Source organism: Sorex araneus, chromosome 2 (assembly GCF_027595985.1).
Source record: "Sorex araneus isolate mSorAra2 chromosome 2, mSorAra2.pri, whole genome shotgun sequence".
NCBI lineage: Eukaryota > Metazoa > Chordata > Mammalia > Eulipotyphla > Soricidae > Sorex > Sorex araneus.
This window is the reverse complement of record NC_073303.1, coordinates 307385337-307411888: the sequence shown is the minus strand read 5'-3', so window position 1 is coordinate 307411888 and position 26552 is coordinate 307385337. Positions and strand designations below refer to the sequence as shown.

General features: G+C 39.3%; 1 protein-coding gene and 1 pseudogene across 1 annotated transcript in view; both read right to left on the bottom strand.

Annotated features, from left to right (window-relative positions):
• The window catches only part of PLD1 (phospholipase D1), a 288369-nt gene that overhangs the window by 234319 nt on the left and 27498 nt on the right, over positions 1-26552 (bottom strand). The window contains exon 2 of the mRNA XM_055127575.1: positions 14210-14327. The gene's annotated coding sequence lies outside the window, so the exon portion shown is untranslated. The remainder of the gene's footprint in view (positions 1-14209; positions 14328-26552) is intronic.
• LOC129401872 (60S ribosomal protein L17-like) lies at positions 25385-25925 on the bottom strand (annotated as a pseudogene).

The following is a 26552-nucleotide window of genomic DNA, read 5'->3' as shown; positions in this document are numbered from 1 at the left end:
CCTTCCAGACAGATTGATTTACTCACTTTTCCCGGCCGCCTCTTTCTTCCTCAGCTTCGGTTTATGCCATTGGCCAGCTACAGCATGCTTTCCTCAAGTTGCCAGTGGAAGATGCAGAACCTCCCCAACATTTTAAGGAAACCCCATTCCCACACCTTCCATCAAGCCTCTCATAACGCTTTGCTAAAAAGTAAATCAATAACAAAGCAGCTTGGAGATTTTCTCTTCTTTTCCTTCCTCCCTTCCACTGATAAGATTAAGCTGGGGGGTGGGGATGGGGTCACACACACACACTTGGTTGTGATGCTCTCATGCATTCTGCTTGTCATGCTGGCCAGGGGTCAACTGTGATGTCACTCCTGGCCACAATGTTAGCACATATATTTAGCTGCGGTGCTCACCGGAAGTTTCACACTCAAGTCCTGGTGCTTCTTCTCCCTCTCCCATGTGTGTGGGCTAGAGATGGCATAGTGTTGAGCGACCATGGGTTACAAACAGCACATTCATGGGCACTATATTTAGCATATGTGAGTAGCACCAGGGGTCAAATTCCCAGCCTACAGCTTATAAAGCAAATCCTTATATACTACAAGCCTCCCTTAAGCCCACATTGATGTTAGTAAAGTCATTTTCATGCCTGAAAGACAGTACAGAGGGTAAGGCACTTTCCTTGTGAGTAGCCAAACCAGGTTCAATTCTTCACACCATGCATGGCCCCCTGAGCAGTGCTAGGAGTGAGCCCTGAGCACAGAGGCAGGAGTCAACCCTAAAGATAGCCCAGTATGGTCCAATAAACCATCTTAATCACTTACACATCGAGCAAACAGCAGCAGCAAATTTCATTTGATAACAAAATATGCCTTATGATATTTGTATTGTTGTTTAACAGGACTGCTGTCGGTCTCTGCTTCAAACTCTTCCCCATCCTCTTTCTCCCAACCTCAGCTGGGGCTTCTGCTGGTCCGGGTCAGAGAATCTATCTCATTGTTCCCCAGCAGCAGCTGTCAACATGTGTCAGGGCAGGAACCCTGCCTATAACTGCCCTGCCACTGTCCCCCAAATCATGTGGCAACTGGTGCAACTGTACTACAGCTCTATTCCTCACAGCTCACAACACACACACTTAGACCACCTAGTATGGGCCCACAGACTGGAGAGTGACCCTCACTGCCCGCTAGGAACATTGTGAAATTAATACCTCATTCCTAGTTTCATACACCTATGCTGCAGGGGAAAAAAAAAACTCACGTAGGCAATGTAGTGGTAATGAACCATAGCACAGTAGCACTGTCGTCCCATTGTTCATTGATTTGCTCAAGCGGGCACGAGTAATGTCTCCATAGTGAGACTTGTGACTGTTTTTGGCATATCGAATACGCCAAGGGTAGCTTGCCAGGCTCTGCCGTGTGGGCGGGATACTCTCGGTAGCTTGCTGGGCTCTCTGAGAGGGACGGAGGAATCGAACCCAGGTTGGCTGCATGCAAGGCCAACGCCCTACCCACTATGTTATTCTATAGTATGTAAAATGAACCACAGGGCCTCAAATTATAGCCAAAGGATAGGTGGGACCAAGATGGCTCATAAGTACCCTTGCAATATATTCTTGACTACAAAATGACAAACTAGGGATAGCAAAGATTCACTGAGGTAGGCCTAGCTGGACACATCAGACAGCAACATTCAGTTGAATCCCTCAGAGAGCTGCCATGAGGCAAACACAAAAAAATCACCATTAGAATACAAAAGACACACTGGGGGGCTGAATAGAAGCCTGCCAAGGTAAATGAGTGGAGATAATAGCTTGAAAGGCTCTACCAGTACCAACCAGCTCTATTAGCTTTTAAATAGTGACTTCAGAGACATCGTTTGACAATATTTAATCAGCTTAAAGAAACATGGCATTAATAGTCAATAAAGCACAAGAAAGTATGAAAGCATAAATGAGAAACACACAACCAAAAATGACAGAACTGAAGAATATGGTAGGTGAAGTAATAAAGCGGTGGGCAAAAATAGCAAGCTTCAAGAGGCAATGCAGGAAAGTGCTAGAAAACAACAGAAAATGAAAACAAATGTCAGCACACGCAGAATGAGTTCAAGAGGAAGACTATAAGAATTATTACAATCTCTGAGGAATAAGAAGCCAAGTTTAAAACACAACTAGTCAATAAAATCGTGACTTAGAATTTTTCAGAGTTGTGAGGTACATATACCCGGGTTGAAGAAATGCAAAATGTCACAGTCAAATACACCCAAATACAAAAACTCCAAGGTATATTGTTATCAGAATGACAAAAGACAAAGACAGAATACTGAACATAACAAGATCAAAAAAAGAACTTAGGTACAAACAATAATCATAAGATTCACAGCAGATCTATTAAACAAAATATAGTAACAGAAAAAAAATTCAGTGAAATAAATACCTCCTCGAGAATACTCTATTCAGCTAAAGTATCATTCAGATTTGAAAAAAAATAACCAAAGCAAAACTCCATGGACAAGAAGTTCACAATCTTGAAACAAATATCTCAAGAAGCATTAAAGGATCTTCTTAAAAGACAAGACAAAATTCACAATTGTATATAATTTCTATAAAATGAGTGCACTAGCCCTTTTGGAAAACAGTATGGACGATTCTCAAAAAACTAGAGGTTGAGCTCCCATTTGACCCAGCAATACCACTGCTGGGAATATATCCCAGAAAAGCCAAAAAGTATAGTCGAAGTGACATATGCACTTATATGTTCACCGCAGCACTGTTTACAATAGCCAGAATCTGGAAAAATCCCGAGTGCCCTAGAACAGATGACTGGTTGAAGAAACTCTGGTACATCTATACAATGGAATACTATGCAGCTGTTAGAAAAAATGAGGTCATGACGTTTGCATATAAGTGGATCAACATGGAAAGTATCATGCTAAGTGAAATGAGTCAGAAAGAGAGTGACAGACATAGAAAGATTGCACTCATCTGTGGAATATAGAATAATAGACTATAAGACTAATGCCCAAGAATAGTAGAAATAAGTACCAGGAGATTGTTTCCATGGCTTGGAGGCTGTTCTCTCATTCTGGGTAACTCAGGGAAGGGACCACCAAGTAAAATGTGGTTGGAGGTCATGTGGGGGAAGGGTGATGCCGGCCGAATACAGACTAGAGACTGAACACAATGGCCACTCAACACCTTTATTGCAAACCACAACACCTAATCAGAGAGAGAGAACAAAAGGGAATTCCCTGCCATAGTGGCAGTGTGGGGTGGGGGGAGACGGGACTGGGGAGGGGGGCAAGGATGTTGGGTTTACTGGTGGTGGAGTATGGGCACTGGTGAAGGGATGGGTTATCGAACTTTGTATGGGGGAAACATGAGCACAAAGATGTATGGATCTGTAACTGTACCCTCACGATGACTCTCTAATTAAAAATAAACTAAAAAAAAATAAATTCTTCTGAATAACAAAAAATAAATAAATAAAAAAAATAAAATGAGTGCACTATATTTTTTCATCTCAATAACATTACTTAATGGTGTGAATTCACCAATCAAGATAAAAAGAGGCAGAATGGATTAGAAAACTGAACTCAATTTTCTGCTGCCTATAATAGACATATCTGAACAGTCATGGTAATGCATGATCAAAGTCAAAGACTGTAAAACAATCTTTAATGCAAACAATTGCCTTACAAAGTCTAGAGTCACCATACTTCTATTTGACAACATAAACTTCAAAGTAAAAATGGGTATAAGGATCATCATTATTTAACAATCAAGGGATCTATACATTAAGAAGAACTTGCTCTCTTAAACATATATGCACCTAAGAAGGGACCACAGAATCATAACAATTGCTAATAGACCTAAAGGAAGACAATGAGAGCAACACAAATGTAGTAAGTCAGTTTACACTCCTCTCTCACTCCTGGCTAGATTGATGAGGGAAAATTACAACAAACAAACACTGGAAGAATTGGAAGAGATTGGACTAACAGACATTTCCAAAAATTACAGGTACACATTACTTGCCAGTGCACACAGGTTATTCTCCAAGATATACTATGAGCTGGGTCATAAAATAGGCCTCCCTAAAATGAGGAATATAGATGGTGCCAGAGAGACAGTACAGTGGATAAGGCACTTACCTCACACCTGGACAACCCAAGTTTGATGTGGTCCCTCAAGCCCCATCAGGAGCAATCTCTAGGCACGGAGCCAAAAATATAACCTGTGCACAGCTGATGTGCCTCAAACTTCCCATCCTCCCAAAATTAAAATTAATAATCTAAAAATGATATCAATGATCGTCTCAGAGCATATGCTTCAAAAGTAGAAATGAATCACAAACAGAAAGTAGGTTAAAAACTCAAAACACTTGAAAATTAAACATTTCATGACTGTATAACCAGTGGGACAAATTGGAAATTAAAGATGCAGTCAAAATGTTCCTGGGAACAAACGTAATGAATACAAGAGTTACCAGACATATGGGACACAGAAAAAGTCGTATTAACAGGAAAGTCAGAGCAATTCATGAGCAAATGCATTTATCAGGAAAAAAAGCAATTGCCCAACTAGTAACCTAATAGCTCAGCTTAAGACAAACAAAAGGAATAATCCAAAGTAAGCAGAAGATAGAAAATAATAAAACTTGTAGCATTTTTCAACAAAATGGAAACTAAAAATAATAATAATTCAAAAGATCAACAAAGAACCAGAGAGATATTACAGTTGGTGGGCACTTACCTCATATGCAACTGACACAGGTTTGATCCCAGAACCCATATGGTCCCCTGAACACTATCAGGAGTGATATCTAAGCACTTCTGTGTGTGTCCCAAAAACAAAAAGCAAAGAAACCAAGATCGAGGTTTTCAAAATAATGAACAAGATTAACAAATTATTTTTGACTCAAAGAGAAAGAGAGAGAACTCTAATAACCAGAATCAGAAATGAAAGAGGAGGAACTACAATAGTCGCCACAGAAATTCAAAGGATCTTCAAGGATTATTATGAGAACTTTATGCTACAAAATTAGGAAACCTAGAAGAAATGGATCATTTTTTAATTCTTACAACCTTCCAATGCTGAACATATGCTAGCACAGCACCAAAAAGACCAATTACCATCAAGGAAATTGAAATAATGATCAAAAGTTTTCCCCAAAATAAAAACCCCAAATCCAAATAGGTTTGTTATAGAGTTCTTCTGAAATTTAAAGACCTACTCCCAATTTTCAGGCTTTTCCAGAAAGTTGAAGAAACAGGAATCCTTCCAAACAGTTCCTATGAGGCAAACACTACTCTGATACCAAAAGTAGTCAGACATTACTGAAAAAAGAAAGACTTATATCCCTGATAAATATAGACACAAAGATGCACTGTAGCACTGTAGCACTGTGAGACTTGTTATTACTGTTTTTGGCATATCAAATATGCCATGGGTAGCTTTCCAGGCTCTGAGATTAGACACACAGATACTCAACAAAATATTAGGAAACAAAATGAAATAATATATGGAAAATATAATATACAAAGACCAAGTAGAATTTATCCCAGGGATACAAGGATGGTTGAAAATATGCAAGTCAACAGATAACACCATATCAATACAAGAAAAGATAAAAATCATATGATCATATCAATAGATGCAGAGAAAGAAACTGACGAGACACAACACCTACTGATGATAAAAATTCTTATAAGAGACTGGAGCGGTAGTATAGCAGGTAGGGCACTTGCCTTGCAAGTTTCTGATCCTGGTTTGATTCCCAGCACCCTGAACACTGCCACAAAATATCCCTAAAGCCCTGAGTACTTCTGGGTATGTATAACCCCAAGCCCCAAACAAAGAAACAAATACCTCTTAATAAAATGGAAATAAATGATAATAGAAGAAACTATGTTCACTATAATAAAAGCCATATACCACAAACCCACATCAAACCCAATGGTTAAAAACTGAAAGTTTTGCCTCTAAGATCAGACACAAGGCAAGGTTGTCTACTCTCACCACCTTTTCAACATAGTATATCCTTGTCATAATAATCTGACAAAAAAAGAGATATTAAGGGGATCCATATTGGGAAAGGAGTCAAACTACACTACCTTCAGATGACACAATAGTATTCTTGGAAAACTTTATTGACTCTCAAAAAGTACTCGTAGAAACAACTACTTTTACAATAAAGTGACAGGCTACAAAATCAACATGGAGAAATGCCTGGCCTTTTAATATACAAACAATGAAGTAGAAGAGAGAGAAAAAGACTTAATCCCATTTATAATTGTGCCTTAAAAGTTGTAAATCAATATAACAAAAGATATGACTTCTACAAAGAAAAATATAAACCACTACTAAAAATAAAACACATGGGGAAATGAATGGAAATATTCACATTGCAAAAGTTACTATGCTACCTAGAGCACTCTGCAGATTCAATGCAGTCCCTATAAAAATGCCTATGATCTTTTTCTGTGGCATAAATCAACAGCTTCCCTCCCCACCCCGAGCAGAGCTCCCAGCAACCGAAGACCTCCGGAGTCTAGCCACAGCCATGCTCAAGGCCCCTCTCCACATGTTCGGACGAGCCTCACCCATGAAGAAACCGGCAGAGGAACCCAGGTGTGTGGGACCCGGGGCTGAGACCTCCAAGGCTGCTCGGATCGGAACTGGGCCTCCTCCGACCAGATTTCCCATTTCCCAGTAGCTAGGAGGTCACACCCAGGGACTGCCCCTGGCGTCGAGTAATCCTGTCAATGGCCAGCATCCAGAGACTTAGAAGCCAGCTCCCCAAAGCACATGGTTAGTTCGCGGCTGCACAATATCTTAAAGCCTACTTCTCCCTCTGGGTGAGCCTGGCAAACTACTAGGAGTTTTCCTGCCCACATGGGAGAGCCTGGCAAGGTCCCCATAGTGTACTAATATGTCAAAACCAGTAACAAGCTTGGTCTCATTCCTCTGACCCTGAAAGAGCCTCCAGTACAGCATCATTGGAAGGACGAGTAGAGAGAGGCTTCTAAAATCTCAGGGCTTGGACGAATGGAGATGTTACTGAGACAGCTCGAGAAATTCAACGATCAACGGGATGATGATGATGATGATGATGATGATGATGATGATGAGATCAAATGTAGTAAAAATTCACAATGAGTAATAACTTTCTCCCCCTCCCCTTGAATTGTCAAGGCAATGTCAGAAGAAAAAAATAATAAGATAGCAATCTTCTCCTTCTCTGACTTTAAATTATAATCAATCTATAATAATCAAGACAGTGGTACCTAAATAAAAACAGACCCTCAGACCAGTGGAATAGAATTGAGAGCCAAGATCTAGAAATAACCCAAGTGTACAAAAGCAGATGAATCACTAAAGAAACTGTGGTATATATATAGAATGGAATACTACTTAGCTATAAGGAAAAAGGAATTAACTTTTACATGGGCTGAAGTGATAGCACAATGAGTAGGGCATTTGCCTTGCATGCGGCCGACCCAGGTTCAATTCCTCCATCCCTCTCAGAGAGCCCAGCAAGCTACCTAGAGTATCCCGTCCATACGCAGAGCCTGACAAGCTCCCCATGGCATATTAGATATGCCAAAAACAGTAACAACAAGTCTCACAATGGAGATGTTACTGGTGCCCGCACCAGCAAATTGATGAACAATGTGACAACAGTGCTACAGTGATATATATATAAAATATAATATATATTTTATATATTTCTTTTATATATTATAAAGTAGAAAATATATTTTATATTTTTAAGTTTTAAAATAAATATTCTTGACATTTATTAAATATTATTTAACATAATGTGTTTTAAGTTATCAATGCTCATGAGTTGCACCTTTAAAATTAACCTTTGCAAAAAAATATATAGCAGGCATCTTCCCCTTCACAGAATATTCATATCTATTAATTGATAGAAAAAATTTAAATCACTTAGTAATATGATAATAATTACAATAACAACAAAAAAACTATGCCCATATTATCTATTTCTGTCAAGACGCCTGTGAATATCCTACTTGATATTCACATCTGTCCTGTCCTTATTTTCTCTGTTTCTTACATAAAAACAAAACAAACTTGGGATACAGAACAAATAGTTTGCCCATGGTCATTCAATCAACATATATTTATTGAGTGTTTATGCATTGTTAACATCCAAGAAATTTCTATGCTCAGAGAACTTCTGTTCTTTTGGAGGAGACCGATCACAAATAAAACAAATAAATATAAATAAAATAATGCTAAGTAGTAAGAAGAAAATTAAAGCAGAGTAAGGTACTGGATATGATGGTGCTGGGGAATCAGTGCGGAGATAGGTGGACTGTAAAACCTTTTTAGGGGACATGAGAGGTGCAGTCACTCAGAGGCCACAATGAAGTAAAATATAATTATCTGGACGAAAGGCTCCAGACAAAAGAAACAGAAACGTGAAGGCCCGGAGGCCAAAACAAGTGTGGTGTGTTCAAGGACAACAAAAGTTCAGTAAACTGAGTGTGGTAAAAGAAAATAAATATATCAGCAGAAAAGGAGGAAGTAAGAGAGTAAACAGGGAGATCTGATCATGCAAGACTTTTTAAATCATCACACAGGTATTTTATGTACTAAATATAATGATCTCAGATTGGCATATGGGCATCAAGGAGAAAAATCCAATTACTAAGCTGGACAGTATGATAATTTAAAAGAGCCAAAGTTAAGTTTTAGGGGCAAGAATCTCAATTTGCATTGGCTTAAAGTTTGGAATACCCATTTGGATATGCCACTTGAAAATCAATGGATAGGACCCTCTGCGCCTAAAGACTTTGATTCCAAAGATGTAACACATTCGGGCATCCAGCGCAGCATCCGATAGCGATGCACTGGGACACCGAACTGTGCTACAACTCTGTGCTGCCGGGGGTGGATTTTCTTTCCTCCCCACCGTCTTCCTGCACGGAAAGCGGCAGGCTGGCGGCACCCATGTGGCAGGCGCCATCTTCTGTGACTCCAAACCCACAGGTATTCGGATTTTACTTTTGGGGCTCCCAGGAACTCAGGGGAAGGGGGCATAACCGGCATGCCCTTGGCCCAGATAAATCCGGAGCCGCTGAGCGCAAATCGGACCCTCTGCGCCTAAAGACTTTGAATTCAGAGACTTCTTACAGCAATGCACTGGGACTGTGAGCTGGGCTATGTAATTTCTGGCAGAATTTTCCCTGGACTTTATACAGAAATCCAAAACCGCGCGGACGCAGTAGCGTCCGCGCAACTTAACATTTATAATTGTCAGCAATGTGAAACGGTTCCATTTGAACAGGTCTGACTTGGGGGGGAAACTCCAAATAATAACAGTAAGTTTTTGTTGAAATATTGAAGGTTTTTAATGTAGCAGCCACCTCTGGACTGTGAACTAAGCAAAAGCCCCACGCTGGCCGACGCGGCGTGGAGTACACCATACTATGAGGCGCAGGAAGGGGGATGAGGGGGAAAAAGAAAAAAAAAAAAGGGAAAAGGAAAAAGAAAAAAAAAGAGAGAGAGAGAGAGTTATGTCAACTATAGTGAGTTTTGTGTTGAATTATGGAATGTAATCAAGGTAAAGAAAAAATGAAGTGAAATTCATTAGTTATACAGTAGGGGGTAGGGGGTGGGGGCGGGGGGTATACTGGGGTTTCTGGTGGTGGAATATGGGCACTGGTGAAGGGATGGGTGTTTGAATATTGTATAAGTGACATATAAACCTGAGAACATTGTAACTTTCCACATGGTGATTTAATAAAAATTTAAAATAAAAATAATAATAATAATAATAAAAAAATAAATAAAATAAAATAAAAGAAAAAGAAAATCAATGGATAACTGAATGTACAGGTCTGGGGCTTGAGTGGATAAGTCTTAGGCTCAAGACTGAGATACAAAATTGGGAGCTGGGTGGTTTTACATGTTGCATTTTACTTTATATAAGATTTATACCGGGAGATTGATGGAGAATGTACAAAGGAGTGTCAGAACTGAGGCTCAGGATTCCCTAACATTAAAATGTCAGAAAGAATAAGACTTAAGAGGAGGGGTCAGATAAGAGCTGTCACTGAGGTGAGATGAAAACCAGGTGAGTGAGGTGACACATACATCAGGTGAAAAAAGTGATTCCAGGGTTGATTGACCAGTTATGTCAAAGCAACTGAGGAAAAGTGAGCTGACAAAAATAGCAACAGAGTTACTGGTGACCACATGAGAGTGGTTTCAGATGATTCTGGGGGACAAAAAGCTAAATGGAGTGGGCTCAAATGAGAAATAATATGTCACTGTGAGAAATCAAAGCCGTAAATAATTGCATCTACCATGTTCATGGATTAAAAGATTGGTATGACATCACAGATTGATCTAGAAATTCAACAATCAGTTCACTGCACTTTTTTTAGTAGAAGTGACAAGTTGATTCTACAATGTGCATGGAAATGCAAGAAACATAGGCTACGCAAAGCAATTATGAAAAGTAGGACTGGGTCAGAAAGGTAGCTCAATAGTCTGGAGAGTGTGTTTTACAAGCAGAAGATCCTATTCAATCCCCAGCTCTAAAAGGTCCCCCAAGCAAAGCTGGGAATCAGCCAGGAGTACTAATAGCAAAATACTACATGAACACCACCAGTTGTGTCCCTCCCTCCCCACCAATAAAACACCAGCCTGGGATAAAATGTGTGTGTTTATGTGTGTGTGTTCCTAGCACTATGTATGGCTCCCTGAGCACTGCCAGGAGAGATTCTTGTGCAGAGAGAGAGGAATAAGTCCTCTCAGTGGGTACTGCTGGATGTGACTCAACCCTGCTCTCCAAGCCCGATAAAATTTAAAATGCTGATTAAAAACCAAAGCTGACATGGATATAGAGCAAGCAGGTCACATACTGTTGGTCTAAGTGTTTTACTATACAGCCATTACAGAAAAAGTTGCAGCAATTTCTCTGTGTGTTGGCAGGCAGGGGATGGGGCACACATGGTGTGCTCAGGGTCTGCACTTTGGAATCCTAGGAGGGCTTGGGGGGCATATGGGATTCCAGGGATCAAATGATGGTTGACTACGTGCAAGGCAAGCACCTTACTCACTCTATTCTTTCTCCAGCCTCCTGCTCTAACTTCTTATGAAACTAATACAACTACCTACAAACCAGATTCTATTCCCCCCGCCAAAATTTTATTTTATTATAGCATTGTGAATTACAAATTTATTTATACTTGGGGTTTTGACATACCAATATTCCATCACCAATCTTGCTACCAACGTTAATTTCCTCTGACTAGTGTTCCCACGTTCCCTCTCCTACATACCCCTGTCTGCCAAACCCCCAGCCCCAGCCTGCGTCTTGACATGCACCTTTTAAATTTGGCTATTGAAATTTGGGCCTTGTGATTTCAGTGTTGTTGACTCTATGGTTTGGATATATATGTTTTCTTTTCATATTCTCTTTTTTTTAAAAGAAGTTTTATTGGATTACTGTGAGATACAGTTACAAAGTTGCATGATTACATTCCAGTCACACAATGGTAGAGCTCCCATACCTCCACCAGTGCACATTTTCCACAACCATTGTTCCCAGTGTCCCACCTGCCACCCGCCCCCCCCACACACACACACTCCCTGCCTCTGTGGCAGGTACCATCCTTCTTACTCTCTCTCTGATTTGGAGCATTATGGTTTGCAATACAGATACTCAGAGGCCATCGTGTTTGGTCCTTGGCCTCTCAGCATGCATCTCCCATCCCGGGGGTTCCCTCATTTACTTAGTGGTTCCTTAGTGGTTCCTTCTTCATCCCAACTGCCTTTTCCCCCAGCAAGTGGACTGACTCTCAAATATGGTTTGGATATTTAGCTCTATCATTCACTCTTAAATGTTTAGCCAAGAGGGAAAAATACATATAAAAAGGTATTTGTGTTAGTTCACAGCAAGATTTTTCAAAACCTCCAACCTGAAAATGCAAAGTCTATCAATACCAAAATGAATAAACAATTTTATAGTCAGAGAGTATAATATACTCAGCAATAATAAGGCATGAACTAATATACCACATGGTACTATAAATCCAAAATATTAACTGTACGACATTTTGAATCTCAAAAAAGAAGTTACATAAAAGAGTACACACTGCATGGTTCCATCTTGGTAAAAATAATACACAGATGGTAAAAAATAAAAACCAAAGTTAATTCTAGCTGGCGACCACTATTAACAGGCACTGAGGGCTGACTGGAGGGGGGCATGAGAGAACTTTCTGTGCTAATAGTCATGTTCCAACCTGATTGGGATTTAAGGAGAAAATCAGAGGTGGTATAGTTGTATTTGTCATAACTCTGAAATCTAATACTATGCATACTAGAGTGTTGGGGAGGAAATACACTGATGGTTGCAAACTTAATTTGAAATGTATCCAGAATAAGATGAGTTGATGGGAAATGGGTGATAGAAGGGTAGACTAAATGATATGTCAGCACAAATAAAATTGTAACTATATAGTCTAGGTGATTGTTATATGAGTGTTTACTTTCAAATTCAATTTTTTATACGTTTGAAATATTCATAATAAAAAGTATGGGCAGGAAGGGTATGAGGTATGGAACTGAATTCAGGGATAAATTGAATTTGCTCTAAAGTCCAGAGTGGTGAAGCAGAGTTGGCAAAAGACAAAGGTTTAAGGGCATAAACGAATGAGCTTTATGGAATGGGCTATTATATAATATTGTATATTAAGTCAGATCCAGTCAAAACAGGAGCCTTGAATCCCATAGACAGATACTGTGAATACCCGGTTCTGAGGACAGAAGATCTGATCATTGGAGTACCTGGTCTCCAGCCCAAACGCCACACAGCCTCACCCATGGGAAATAGAAGGAATTAGGAGAGAGCAGGATGCAGGAGAATTGCATGGTGGGAGATGCGGTGCTCCACTTCTGACTGCTTTGTGTTTTCTAGGGAAATTAGCTGAGAGAGACACAGGGCTGTGAGAGGTATGAGCAGACGCAAAGCTCTGAAATAGTCATTACAGAGAGTGGGAGGATAAATTTGCTTGGATAGGTAGTGGGATTGACAGCACTAAGTGTCATTGTCAGTAGAGTGACATGTGTCGTGTCATTAGAGGAGTATCTGTGTTGGGGTAATTGTGTGTGTGTGTGTGTGTGCCTGTGTGTATATGTTTTCTAGGTAAGTGACTCACCTTGTTATGGATATTTGCTTGAGACAATGCCTGTCACAATGGCTAATCAGTAGACAGTTGTTGATAGTTCAAATATATTTTTTAAGAGCAGTCATTTGGAAAAGTTCAACACAGTGTTACGAGTGTCCACTGTAAACTCAGTGTTTGTCTGAGTAAAGTATAACTCATTCAGAGACTTTATTGTTATGGGATATTATCACATTATCCCAAATTAAATGTCATATGAGATTCTGTCAATTCATGTCCAGTCCACGTTCCACAGGACATAACAACAATGTCCTAAAGAATTAGAAAGTGAGTCATAAGGACCAGAAAGACAGTATAGCAGGTAAGGTGCTGACCTGGGCTCAACCCCTGGCAGAGCCCAACCATGAGTGGTCCCTGAGCACAGTCAGGAGCAAACCCTGTGTATAGGTGAGTGTGGTCCCAAAACACAACCCATACCCCCAAGACAAAGGGTGAGTCATAAATGTAAGCTATATATGCATTTAAAAGCTTAGAAGCCATAGTGCAATGTAAAAAAATAATAATTTTAATGGCATTTTATTTAACCCAATTTAATCAAAATATAATTTCAGCATGGTATTCACATAAAAGCTATGCAGTTATCACATTAATGCAGTACCTTGCATTTCTTTTGTACTAGGTCTTAGAAATCTAATGCATGCATGTCAGACTTTAAAAGAAATTTCAGCTTGGACTAGTTAGGTTTCAAGAGCTGGTCAACGTGTGCATGCCTCCATAACAAACTGGCCAACACAACTCTAAAATGAACTTAAGGACAAAAGCTGCTTCTTTCAGTCCATCAGATTCCAAAGAGAGTTGCCCATTCAGTGAGATTAAAAGGCACAAGTTAGTCTGAAGAGATAGTACAAGGATTAAGATGCTTGCCTTGCAATGCAGCCAATGATGGTTCGATTTCAAACATTGCCAGCAGGCAATGCTGAGCACAGAGCTCAGAACAGCCCCAGAGCATCCTCATATTTTCTTTTACATGTTACAAGCACTCAATAAATACCTCTAGAATAAATGTCCAAGGTGGAAGTGACGCTTTAGGAATAAGACCAACAGGCTTCCTTTATTCTGCTGTACTCAAGGAGCTTGGAGATCTTGATGTAGTTTCTTCATAGAATTTCCTAGTAAGAGAACATTAGACACATTAATAATGTTCAGAGTGTAATAAATAATACTTTCAAAGAAAAAAATTAAATTCTCCCTAGTGAGTTGATTCCTAGGATAGAGCCTGAATTAATGTAAATGAATTTCTGGCAGTATAAAGCTTAATTTCAGGTACAAAGCTAAAGGAAAGAACCAAGTAACCACTGAGAACCAAGTAACCATTGAGCCCACATTAGATCCCTGGAAATTCAGATTCTCTACCCAAAGATCCACTCACCATGACCTTCATCTCAGAATCTGGATAAATCAAGCAACTGAGTTACATAAGGTCATAGGGGTCTCCTTTCCTCAAGGAACAAATTCAGGATAAGGAATACTCTAAAAATATTTCTCATTTTTTGAGGAATGCCCATATTTTTTTCCAAAAAGGCTGGACCAGTCGGTATTCCCAAAAACAATGAATGAGAGTGCCTTTCTCCCCACATCTGCACCGGTACTGGTTAGTCTTGTTGTTTTGGATGTGTGCCAGTCTCCATGGTGTGAGATGATATCTCATTGTTGTTTTGATTTGCACATCCCTAAGGATTAGCTATGTAGATCAATTTTTCATGTGCCCTTTTTGGCATTTGTATTTCTTTGAGGAAGTTTCTGTTCATTTCTTCTCCCCATTATTTGATGGGTTGAATGTTCACTGTCACTGTATCACTGTCATCCCGTTGCTCATTGATTTGCTCGAGTGGGCCCCAGTAACATCTCCATTGCAAGATTTGTAACTGTTTATGGCATATTAAATATGCCACAGGTAGCTTGGCAGGCTCTTCTGTGAGGGCCGGATACTCTCAGTAGCTTGCCAGGCTCTCCGAGATGGACAGAGGAATCAAACCCGGGTTGGCCATGTGCAAGGCAAATGCCTTACCCACTGTGCTATTGTTCCAGCACCAGAATGAAACTAATACCCAAATAAAATAGAAACAAGTGCCAGGAGGATTGGCCCATGGTTGGAAGCTTTCCTCAAGTGGTGTGGGGAGGAGGCAAATGGAATGGAGAAGGGACCACTATGACAATAACATTTGGAAATGATCACTCTGGATAAGAACTGCATTCTGAAAGTAAGTAAAGGAACAAACATGATAACTTCTCAGTACTTGTATTGTAAAATATAATGCCCAAAAGAGAGAGACAGAGACAAAAAGAGAAGAAAAGTTCCTGTCACAGAGGCAAGCTGTGGGGGAAGGGGTGATAGGAGGTAAACTGGAGACAATAGTTGTGGGAAATGTTCACTGGTGGAGAGATGACTGTTGGAACATTGCATGACTAAGCCCAATCATATGTTGCTTTGTAACTGCATATCTTATGGTGATTCAATTAAAAACTCTCTTTTTTTTAGTGTTCAGGGCTTAGTCCTGGTTTTTTGCTCAGGGATCACACTTGGCAGTGCTCAATGGACCACATGTGATGCCAGTTATTAAATCCAGGTTGGCCTTATGCAAAGCAAGCACGCTACTTCCTATAAAATCTCTCTGGATCCTATTACACAGTATCTTGACCTGATAAACTTTCAGCTCTGATAGATAGTGTGGAAATTTTTCTATCAATTCTTATTTCTCATTAAAGAAATGTTCTTGCTAAGCATGTATATGTTACAACACATCCAAATGTTCTTCAGATATGTCTGAAACCAATTCACTCCCATCATTTATAGGTTATCATAACTTGGCCTTCCAGCCTCTGTCCCACTTCCCTTGTTAGACTATGAGCATTCAATGAATTTATCCATCAATCCATCCATCCATCCATCCATCCATCCATCCATCCATCCATCCATCCATCCATCCATCCAACAAATACTGAAGTTTTTATTGTGGTAGCACAGTTTAAGTTTATGATAGCGTTGTTTATATTTTAGACATGCAATGTTATGGCACCACACCCACCCTCAGAGTGTCAATAGGCACCCAAGACTTTCTTGGACCCTTCTCATCTGACCTGTCCATCCTCCACACACATGGTAAACTCAGCTCTGTTGGCAGAACCTTGGGGTTTGATTTTCCTGGTCATGATCTACTCCCTTACTCTGTGTCTTTATATTCCTCATATGAGTGAAATCATCTGGTATTTGTCTATCTCCTCACTTACTTCACTTAACAGGACCATATGTAGTTACATTGAAATTGTAATGAAATATAAGATTTTATCTTCTAGTTGAATAGCAATCCACAGTGTACACATATCATAATTTCTTTATGTAACATAACATAATTTCTTCATGTTATGTAAGTAACATGATTATTAATAATAATCTAATTAGTGAGTGCATGTTCTTAGACTAGATAGTAAAAGGTGGAATTACCAGATTTTATTACAGTTTAGATTTTCTGAAACATCGCCCTATTGTTTTCACAGAGGTTGAACCAATTTACATTCCGTTGAACAGTGAATAATGTTCCTTTGTATCAACTCCCCACCAGCTCTGCTTACTTTTAGTCTTCTTTGAGAAAAGCCATATCACCGGTTTGCTATATTGCTGGTTTTATTTGCATCTCTCTAATAATAAGTGATAATGAAAAAGTTTTTTACTTCCCTGTTTACCACCCATATGTTTCTTTGGAAAAGTGTTTGTTCAACTACTTTCCTTTGTTTGACTAAATTGTATGTGTTTTTGTTGCTAAGCCCTATGAATGTGCTCTCTATGTTAGATATTAGCCCCTCAACTGATGTGTACTGTGTGAATATGTCACCAAATTCATCTAATTTTAGCTATCATTTCACTCATAGTGCAAAAGATGTTTAGCTTGAAGTAGTCCCCCTTGTTTATTTTTGCATTTACTTTCTTTGTCAACAGAGTAGAATCATTGAAGACCCTTTTGACACCAACATTATAAAAAATTCTTTTTATGTTTTCCTCAATTCAGTTTTCCCAACACCATTTAAACAAATATTGTTTATATGAACCTCTGCATCAGAGAGATTCCACAGCATGAAACTGTGATCTTGGCATTCTGGAAGCTGATAGCTGAACTCTCTTGCCAATCAGACTTTATTAGTCTTTCCACAGAAGGCCTCTCTGAGGAATTCTGTAAGTGTAAAAGTAGTACTAACAATCTGGGATGGACTAAGGGTTACTGATTATGATGATTTATAGTAAATTAGTCTGGCGAATTTTCTTCTTTAGGATAGAGTCATTTATGTAAAACATAAACCTACTTTCTAGATCAGTTCTGCTGAAATGGTTTGTTAGCACTGAGGATTTTTCTTCTTTTCTCCTTGACATTAAATTACTCCTTTTAGCAATTCCTTCCATTTCCCCCCCATTAAATAGATACCTGGGTGCCCCCAAGTGGCTAATGCCTTCCCTGCACTGAAACTTCTAGCTGTACAAAATGCATCATCTCAAAAATCAGAAAAATCTTACAACCATTTTTGCACTTAAAATGTTATGGGTTTATGTAGCCAAAAAGAAATCTAAATTATATCTGAATGTACTGTTACTGATTTATATGTTAACATGCTCAGAAAATACAATTAAGACAGCTTTTCCACATTGAATGTTCATGTAGTGGCAGTGTGGTAAGCAAGGTATTTTTTTTTTCTTGGTGATGTAAGTTTGTGAAGGGAGAAGGTGTAAATTAAGGCAAACTGATGCAAGTGAAGACCGAATGCCTCCTAGTATCAAGTAGATTGTATCTGGACTCTCATCTGGAAAAAGATTCTTGATGCTCTAATAAAATTTACTTGTGTTTTGAAACAAGGGAAAATATTTTTAAAACACCATGATCATCATCAGCATCAAAACAAAATGAACCACTGTGCTTATGAGTGTACCTGCATCTCTTCTTTGTGAGCACTGAAACTGGACCCATCACCATCAACTGATGAGATGTGTGATAAGGAGATAGAATTATCAGTTTTACCAAATGCTGAGAGGACCAGGTGATGTTCAAGCGATCCACACTAGGGAGTTAGAAGAAAGTAATTTTTCCTTAATGCAGAGAATTCTTGGAGCTCTCCTACAAAATACCTTCATTCTGTTAGTACCTCACCAAGTAATGAGCATGCTCCTGGTTTTGTATCCATTTTTCTCTCATCAGTCTCCAAAGCACAACCCAAATCAGCAAATAAATAAATAAAATAAATAATACAATCAAAGCAATTCAGCTTTATTTTGGAGAAAGGGAAGAGATTGTTGGGCCACACCCAGGGTGGGGGCTTACTCCTGACCCTGCACTCAGGGATCACTCCTGGAAGAGCTTGGGGAACTATGAGTGGTGCTGGTGCTCAGGGGAGGATCCATAAAGGCCCATGTGTTATCGTAGCTGTAAGTGGAAAGAGGAGGAAGGACTTTCTGTTTAGAAGCTCCAAAGCAGGAGAAGATATAGCCTAGCACTGGAGCAATAGGTTGAAGTAAGGGAGATAAGGAGAGAGAGAGAGGGAGAGAGAGAGAGAGAGAGGAAGAGGAAGAGGGAGAGGGAGAGGGAGAGAGAGGATATGTTATTGAGAAGACCAGATATTCTCGCCCTCTAGCTCCCACAAGGAAAAGTTGACCTCCAATTTGAAGCCCATGTTTTCCAAGGGTCAATCACAGCTAAAATTCTGTGGACTAAAGCCCTCCCTAAATTCAAGAGTCTAAGAATCCTGTTCTTGGGATTCCAGTTTGCTCGTGGTATTTTCTACTTTGCAAACTGAAACTCAAAACTTTTGGATGCCATTTTTTTACAATAAATTGCTTAATCTATATAACTGATTAAACCAACCTCTATTGTAGAACCTGACTGATTCATGACAATGCCATTATTACTTCTCAGAAAGCACAGAGAAAGATCTCTTGGCATGAAATCATCTAGAAATACATTAAATAAGAGTGCAGTCTATTAAAATAATAACAGTCCCATCTCTTGCAATAATGATCAAAAGGAGAACACTGGGTCTTAATTTATTTTCTAAAAGAACTGTAAGACTTTAAATCACTTAAAGATATGGAATAAATTGAACACAATACCTGCAAGTAGCCATGGCTATGTGCATAAACTCTGGCTGAAGAGTTCAAAGTAGAAATGTTAGAACACTGAGACAGTCCTTGGTAGATGCTGTGCCTTTCATTCCTCTGCATTCTCTACCCGAAGAATTCTCTACCTGGGGTATAAATACACTTGGTGCTCAAGCAGTTGAACTGGATAAGAACAACATCCTGGAGATGCCAAAATGAGGAGCTGGAGAGTTCTACAATCCTTATGCCATCTCTTACTAACTACATCCAGCCCACTTTCACATGAGAAATAGAGCCTTTATTTGATTCTTGTAGCAAAGGACAATACCTAAATGACATAAGCACTGCTTTCTCTAGTGCACTAGTCCTCCATATTGAAATGGCTACATCATGAGAAATTGCCATGTTCAATTTCACTGCTATGTGCATGAGGACATTTGATAATTTAACAGTCACCTTTAAAGAGTCTTTATTTCTCTATGCTTCTGTGTTTTGATAAAAGAATATGAGAAAAGTTTTCACAGCATACAATAAATGCTTTCCCATTACCACTAACTTTAATTCCCACACAAGGGAATTTTATATGGCAAGACTGTTATGACATCTAAGTCAACAGAACTGCATAGCAGAAAATCCAGATTTATTATCTCCTTAATTAGGCACTAATTTTTTATGTTGAACTCATCTAATTTTCCCTAAAGCAACAACCCTTAAGATATATATCTATATATATTTATGTGTGTGCGTGCAATGACATTGCTCAATGTCATTGATCACTTCAAATCCTATAATTCAATAGGACTAGGCTTTCTGGATGCCCCTGAATATAACCCACAAGAGTGGCACACATATTTGGAAGGTAGACTTGCCAGCCTGAATCTGCTGTATCGTGACATCATAATGATACACTGTTTAACACACAAGACAGCTAGCAATCATGAGGGAGGAAAATATATTGCCTGTGACCAAGGGGAGAGTGATTAACAGAAAACACAATAAATAACATCAAACAGGAAAGAGTTGACATTTCCCATACCATTATCTTAAAGTCAATTTACTTTCTCCTCACACTGTCTATAGAAGCCTAGATCAAAGCTTTAACAAAGTACAGAAGTCTCAGATGACCCCAGGTCATTTGTGAAACTTCCGTCATTGACTTCTTTTTTTAGAGAAAGAGGAAGGGAAGCAAGGTTAACATAATCATAATTCTAAATAGATAAACTTGGGAAACTCAGTACAAACACAATGAGTCAAACTGTTCCCATAAATACCACGAGTGCTAGGCCTCTGCTCTCTCAATTTCCTTGTTTCCAGAGTTTCCTAGACATTCACCTTTGAGGCCAGTTCTTGGGACCCCCACTCCATCCCTTAAGTATGATATTCCTCGGAGTTCTAACCTAGTCTTCCTGTTGACTTCTTCATTCTCGGTCCTCGAGGAAAAGAGGGATTATAATGACCTTTCTGGTTTGTCACTCTTCATAGTCTTGATACTAACATTCACTTTTTTGCTTTTTTGCTTTCTCTGAAAATCCACAGCCCGTAGGCACCTAATTAATCCAATTGAAACAACATGATTCAGCATCCCTATCTCAAACCCATCCTCTCCTCTGCCCACAGATCATGACGTTATGTGCCACTCTATTTCAAACCTCAGTTATGGGCTTGCTGTCAATCAGGGGCAATTTATACCTTTTATCTACTCCACCTTCATTTTTCTACTGAAAGTAGTAGGTGTTGGATGATTTCCAAATGAAATTTATAGACACAAGAAGTGCGGAGAGGGGCCGGAGCAATAGCAGAGCGGGTAGGGTGTTTGCCTTGCACGCGGCCGACCCGGGTTCGATCCCCGGCATCCCATATGGTCCCCCAAGCACTGCCAGGAGTAATTCCTGAGTGCAAAGCCAGGAGTAACCCCTGAACATCACTGGGTATGACCCAAAAAGCAAAAAAAAAAAAAAAAGAAGTGCGGAGAACTGGTGGCTTTCTGGCCTCTGGGATTCTTGACAGAGGAAAGAAGGAAGCTTCAGGCAGACAGTCTATAATGTCCAGGGGTCAAATGAAAAGAGGAACGAGAGCTACCCCCCTAACCAGTCCAGACTGGCAGTAGCTCCTGCAGTCCGCAGCTGCAGGAAGAAATGGAAATGGATGCTTTCCCCTGTGTCTCTGAGTTACCTTCAGTCTAACACTCTCCCAACTGAGCTATTTCAGCGACTCTGAGTTACCTTAAAAAACCCAGTAGCGTTACTGTACTGCACACAAATTTCTATGGGATACACACCAACTCCAAGCATACTTCTAGAATACCCTTCCCCCCTGTTTTCAAAGCTGGGATAGCAAGTCTGGAACATGGCATCCTGGGCAGGTTGGCAGTCTCTAGGAGGGTACTTTATGGTGACGGTGGGGCATCACCCCCAAATCCCTTTGCAAAATTATCACACATGATAGATCAGAAACTCCAAGGGTCCCTGAAGGAAATAAGAGCCCATAAATTCTCATCTGACTACAAACAAGTAACATTTGAATTCTCTAGTATCCTAATTCCATCTGAATTCTTGTGTTAGGTCTCATGACCTTTCCCAAAACTGTTGCCTACTTTTCACTTCCAACATAGCTCAGGGATGCTTTCCTTGGACTTTCCTTCAGATTACTGCTAACATGATTTATAAAACTAAAATTCTAGTAGTGTGCTTGTCTAGCTCATCCTAGTTTGTAGTAGCTGATGTGTAATTTTATGAAATTAATAGCAATTATTTATAATTATATCATAAAAACTTATAGAGAAGTAAGTTGTGTAAACCTATAACTAATGCTTAAAACTTATCACTTCCAAATTAATTCAGTTTATTTTATATATATATTCATATATCTTCTTGGGGCTGGAGCAATAGCACAGCTGGTAAAGCATTTGTCTTGCACACAGTCAACCCAGGCTCCATTCCTCCATCCCTCCTGGAGAGCATGGCAAGCTACCAAGAGCATCCCTCCAGCACAGCAGAGTCTGGCAAGCTACCCATGGTGTATTCGATATGCCAAAAACAGTAATAACAAGTCTCACAATGGAGACGTTACTGGTATCCATTTGAGAAAATCGATGAACAACAGGATTATAGTGCTACAGTGCTATATCTTCTTAAGTTATCCCACACTTTTACCTAAATGTGGAACTCTATAAAGCAGTACTAAGGTAAATCCTTTCCCAAGTCTTTGTCACAGGAAACTGTTCATAATGCAAATCTCTTTGTGTGGAAATAAGCAGACCATGCAAATCATAGCTCAGTTTTTATTTTATTAATTATCTAGGATTAGGCAAGTGTTGGAAAAATGTTAATGAAAAGCATGGTGCTTGTATTAGATATAATGTGAAAAGCACAAAAAATCAGGTGTTTTCCAATTTATAAAAAAGTTCATGCTTTTGCTATATTCCTTCATATTTTTCAATTTCATTGTACTTTCTACTATAATAAGAAAACATTTCATCAATTTAAACTATAGTTAGCTATAAATACAAAAGTTCAGTGAAAACCAATTAAATTTGTCAAAATTAATATAAATTTTACAATAGAAAGCACTGTGTACTATTATTTTTAAAAATTATTACACATTCCTTGTAGCAATACTTCAGATACTTTAAGATTAATATATAAAATTATATAATGAATACTTGTATGCTTTATACACACAAACACTTTAATTTCCTGGAGACTTAGTTGTTAAACATCTACTTCACATGAATTTAGTTAGGTGATTCCTTTGTTAAAAATCCCTCCATTTTTAGCTTTGCTGAAAAGCCCTTTCCATGGCCTTTTTTACACTTTTCTCTCAGACTTACTTCTTGCCATTGCAATGGCAGCCAGATCCATAAGTAATTCATTTAGCTTCAAACAATTAGGGCTCAACAGAGTCTTCTAAACTCAAGGTCCTCTGATGATGCTTCTGGAGCCACTCAAGAGAAACTGTCTGGCACTCAGACATGCCCAATCTGAATGTAGGTCCACCTTTAGTCAACAGGAGATGAGAAACATTGATAAAAGTACACCCTCTCCCCCCCACTTTTCCTTGCAGGTGAACTGTGCTGAGATACCTTCAAAGAACTTTTGAGATTACCCCTTACAGTCCAGAAACTAGTTGCCTAGGATAGTGGCCAACTCAATAATGTCTCTTCCCATGTGACTTTCTCTGGAAGGCTTTGCCAATCAACCCACTGTTAGACTACCCAGGAACTCTCTCTCCCATCAAACAATCTGAGCTCCTCATCTCAACAGATATGATCCTTTCAAACCTGCTCACTCCTATTTCATACCACACACAATTTAGCATAAAGAGAACACATCCTCTATCCTATCTGATTTTTTTTGTTGATTCTGTTCCATTGCTTGATGCCGTCCCTAAAAATCTGTGATTTATTACAACCACAATCTTTAAAGTGAGAAAAATATATGAGTGCCTATTGCACAGAAAGCATTTAAGTTTTGTACAAGCACAGCGGGTAGGGCGTTTGCCTTGCACATGGCCAACCCGGGTTATATTCCTCGGTCCCCCTCGGAGAGCCTGGCAAGCTACTGAGAGTATCTTGTGACGTATTCAATATGCCAAAAACAGTCACAAGTCTCACAATCACAATGGAGACGTTACTGATGCCCGCTCCAGCAAATCGATGAACAATGGGATGACAGTGCTACAGTGCTACAGTGCTACAAATATACCGTATAGCATCACAGTCAACTAGCAATCCTCAAAGCATTGACAATAGTCAATCAAAAACTAAACAAGAACAACAACAAAAAGATGTTTCAAAGCATCTGGCTAAATTCCTAATAAAAATAACCAGGGCTTCAAGAAATTCCTATTTATAGCCAATCAATTTTCCCAGAGGAATCCATCACCATCACACTTCCCATAAACCTCAGAGTTGTGTCTTCAATATCCCTTGATCTGTTCCTCACCCTCATTCCCAGGAAATAAATAACTGCTGAATCTGTATCTCCTATGAAGGTACACAACAAATCTTTATCCTTCCCACCTTCATGTCATTCTGTAGCTATCTGAGCTTGCACACTGGGTTGCCCTAATAATTTTCCATATTTTGTCTTCCTAAACAAGCCATCACAACATCAGGGTTGCCCTTCTTAAGGTTCAATCAAACTGTTCCCTGGTTGCCCAAATCCCAAAACCAGTAATTAAGTTTTTGTACTCTCCTTCTCAATTCCATCCATTTCTATCTGTTTCTATCTCCACACCAATTCTTCACTTCATGTGTGAGCTACTCCCATATACTTTGGCTGTCTTCCTCTCATTCTGGACTTGTGTGGTACTGTACCAAATGTACAACCTGTCAAGACTTCATCCATTTGTCAAAGTCCTCAATGGTCACTTCCAGTGGGGCATCTCACATTGTCAATTGTTCATTAATCTTTTGACCCACTAACCCATACTCTGCTACCCATGGCACATCACTTGAATAATTCGACAAACTCTGGACAGTTTGGTTTCATGTACATTCTAAAAATATTCCAAGAGAAACAAGTGGAAAACCACAAAAATGGGAAGCTATGACATGAGACAAAAGTGTCAACTAGTAGAAAGAGAGAGAAAAGAGATCAGAAGAGGTCTCGGCAGGGGAAGAAAGGCTGAGGAACATTACTGGAGATGGAAGTGCAACATTCTCTTCCGCTGACCCTTCTGGGAATTCTGATGCCTAGTGGTGTGTGAGAACCATGACACTAGAGATTAAGAATTCCAGGGAAGGAATGAAGGGACCAGGAATGGGGGTCATTCATCCCAGCCTCAGAGGCCAGTTGATAAACAGACTCAAATGCTAGTAAAACTTCTGAAACTAAACAGTCCAGAATCATAATCATACTAAGTTAGCTGTAGAGAGAAAAATCTACTTTATCTTAAATACTAGATCAGAGTTCTTTCTAGCATGCCCCGCTTTTTAAGAGTGAATTCTAACCATCTACATTCATATAAACATGGGGAAACAAAGGGCATCTGACAAAAGGAAAATGTACAATTAGCAAATTAAATAATGCATCTTCTTTTTTCTTTTTTGTAACTTGAATTTACATTTGTTTTATGCCTAGTTTATTTCTAGACTATAGGTTTTTGCCTTTTCAGCTTTTTCTGTGGTATCTTTTGCTTCTGTGCTACTACCTCTTCAGATTCAGGAACAATCTACTCTTTCTTCTCTAAGGATCATCTCAATATGGCAGGGACAACTCATGGAGCGGTTAATCCACCTGTGAGCCTTATAAGTTTTGTGGCACATCTGTGTGCTTTGTTCGGCTAATTATGCTCAATGACCAGAGCATCTACATCTAAATCCTTAAGTTCAGCATTACTCTATGAATTTTTATTCATATTCAGTAAAAATCCAGCACTCTTTTTGGATGACTGTCCCTGTGCCTAGCCCTAATCTTTGGCCTGTGGGCACCTATCAACACCACCACTGTAATGACAGAATGCACACATTGTTTCTGCAGCGTAACACCCTTCAATTGCTTAGTGACTTTTTGAATATATTCTGAATGACTTGCACAGTTTCTCGAGTGTTCTTAAAGTGAACACAAAGGTTAAAACCTTTTGATTTGCATGATTTCATATGGCATTCAAGGTCAAGAGAATAGCACATCCCCTTGGGATCACACAACACTGTTTACCAAAGAAGAAGAAATATTCATTTTCAACCTGTGACTTCAAAAGGATGAAGTACTGTAATGAACAAACAAGTGCAGATGGTATTTCTGCTGTGTGTTTTTGCAGCCAGAAGCGCTGGTACTGGGTCATATGGAAGCTCAATTTCTAGTTTTTTGAGAAATACCCATGTTGTTTTCAAAAAAAGCTGGATCAATGGGCATTCCCACCAACAATGAATGGGAGTCCTTTTCTCTCTGCATCCACACCAGCACTGATTGTCCTCATTCTTTTTGACGTGTGCCAGTCTCTGTGGTATAAGGTGATATTTCATTATTGTTTTGATTTGCATGCCCCTTACGATTAGCTACATAGAGCAATTTTTTCATGTGCCTTCTTGGCATTTGTATTTCTTCTTTGAGGAAGTTTCTGTTCATTTCTTCTCCCCATTTTTTGATGGGGTTGGAGGTTTTTTTCTTACAAAGTTCTACCAGTGCCTTATATATCTTGGATATTAACCCTTATCTGATGAGTATTGAGTAAATATTTTTTTTTCTCATTCCTCGGGTTATCTCTGTATCTTGATCACTGTTTCTTTTGAGGGGCAGAAGCTTCCTAGCTTAAT